Source organism: Panthera uncia (genome assembly GCF_023721935.1).
Source record: "Panthera uncia isolate 11264 chromosome B2 unlocalized genomic scaffold, Puncia_PCG_1.0 HiC_scaffold_24, whole genome shotgun sequence".
Lineage (NCBI taxonomy): Eukaryota > Metazoa > Chordata > Mammalia > Carnivora > Felidae > Panthera > Panthera uncia.
In genome coordinates, this window is record NW_026057580.1 from 61818810 (window position 1) to 61821106 (window position 2297).

The following is a 2297-nucleotide window of genomic DNA, read 5'->3' on the forward strand; positions in this document are numbered from 1 at the left end:
CATAACAGAGGAGAACCATCAGATATACGTTGTATTTAAATTTTCTCATTAGAGAAAATTATTTGTTAATAAAATATACATTTAAATAATACATTAAATAAATTAAACAAGTAAATATATAATGAAATGCATAATTAAATACATATATACTTAATAAATTAAATATTTATTAATATTTAATTAATTAAATTTAATTAATTAAATAAATTTAATAATTTTACACACACAATTAAATTAATATTTAATTAATATTTATTAATTAAATTTACTTAAATTTACTTTAATTAATAAATAGTACCTCATCCTTTCTCAATTTTCTAAACTTGGTTGTTGGGGGAGTTCAGTGGAAGAAGAAACTATGCATATTATCCTGTTTAACAAAATAAAAATGTATAAAATAATACCATTTCTGTAAATGAATTTAAGACATTTGGTAGTTCAGTTCTAATGACAAATATTAATTTACCAATTGTTTTATATAAGAAAGTCTCTTCTTAACTATTCTATACATATTTCTTAACATTAAAACAAAAAGAAATTTGAATTTTCTACCACGATAAACATTGATATCTAAGAATAACTTTTTAAATTGTTACCCAAAATCTTTTTGTGTTCCTAAGTGTGTTAGTTTTATTATACCCAAAAATAAATTAAATCTGCATACCTAAAATAAGATTAAAGACAAAACGTTACAGAATTCTTAAAATGTGGAGTTTTTAATTTTATAAACTACCAAACATGCAAATTGCTGTCAACTGTCTTTTTATATAAGATCTGTAAAAATAGTTTTTATAATTAAAGCCAAAAGTCCTCCTCTACAGAACACGGATAAAACACTAAATTAAGACATGATCATTGCATTTAAAATCTGATGAATCAAATTTACACTTAATCTCAATCTTCACGCGGGGCTGCACGGAGCAAGCCAAGGGCAAGAAGAGCAAGAGGCCCGGAATTGTGTGGCCACTTAAATGAGTGAAAAGCATAAAGATAAGAAAGCCTGGGAGAAGGTGACAGAGAGGAACGGGTCCACACCCTGTGGTGCTGTCCTTGCCTGAGCATGTGGGCTGGCCTCGGTGCTGAGCGACTACACGGAGGAGGTGAAGTACTTAGGCCTCCGTTAACACACCAGGGTACTTGAACGCCTCCAGGGGGAATGAGATCTTGCACTTCACAGACCGCGCAAGCGCACCGGTTCCCCGACGCTTGCGCAGGAGCACCGTGATGCTAGCAACCTGTCTGCCTACCCCGCGAAGCTGGCCTGGAGGGATCAGAAGGACACCATCTCACGGTCCCTGCGCATAACACTGCCACCTTCTCCCATTTCCGGAATGAAGCCTTGCATCCGGTGTTCCTGAAGATGGCACAGGGCTGTTTCCCCACAGCCAGAGTCTGTGAGCGCCACGTCCCAGGGGCCTCAGCTCAGGCTCCCTGTCCCAAAGCAGTGTGGGGCCTGTGGAGGCCAACCACCCTGGCCAGCCTCGCTGCAGACACCTGTGTCGCTCTAGTAGAAGACCAGTGTTCGCTGGTCAGCCAGGTCTTCGGGGTTGTTTACACGGAGTCCACCATAACTTTCTGGGCAGAGTACTGTTTTATTGGGCCTCGACACCCACCCACCATCGGCCCCTTCCCAAACGACACTCTCCCACCAAAGTGGATGTCAAAGGTCCCTGTGAGGCTGGAGTCAGCTCTTTCTCCTTACCCGAGTGTACGCACGCGGGTTGCCTTTGGGCCTGGCCCTTGTGCAAGCAGGGGTCGCCTCCCGCCGTGACCATCCGTGAGCGCTCTGAGCACCGTGGCTGCTAAAGGGCTGCGCCGCTGGCCTGCGAACTGGGTGCCGTGGCCCACGCCGCGGGAATTCCAGTTTGGCGCTGCGCTGCTTCACAAGGAGCACGAAGGGCCTCAGTCCCCGAGCTCAACATGAGGCAGCTCTCCAGGAACAGCTGCAAGTTCAGGCTGCTTCCCCTGCAGCCCTTCATCCTTGGGGACGACTACCTGCAGTCTGGGCATTTCCTGGAGACCATCTGGGCTAAGGACGGCTCTGGAATCGTCACGGTAAGAGCAAGGCTTGGGCGGCTCACATCCCCACCTGCACACCCTTACTTGTCTTGCCTTCTTGGGTAGAGGCTCCCTGGACCTCTGTGCTTCTGCTCTTTTCCTCTCCCTGGGCTCCGGCTGGGCAGGGGAATTGCGGTGATAGGTGGCCCTCTATTGTGAAGAAGCACGAATGTATTAAAAAACCGTATTATTAAGCAACATAAAATAGCTTACTTTATCATCATATTAGGCTGCACTAT

The 2297-nt window shown here is 43.6% G+C and overlaps 1 pseudogene; it reads left to right on the forward strand.

The window, feature by feature from the left end:
• The first annotated feature begins 971 nt into the window (after positions 1 to 971).
• LOC125939118 (cerebral cavernous malformations protein 2 homolog) lies at positions 972 to 2044 on the forward strand (annotated as a pseudogene).
• Positions 2045 to 2297: the final 253 nt, after the last annotated feature.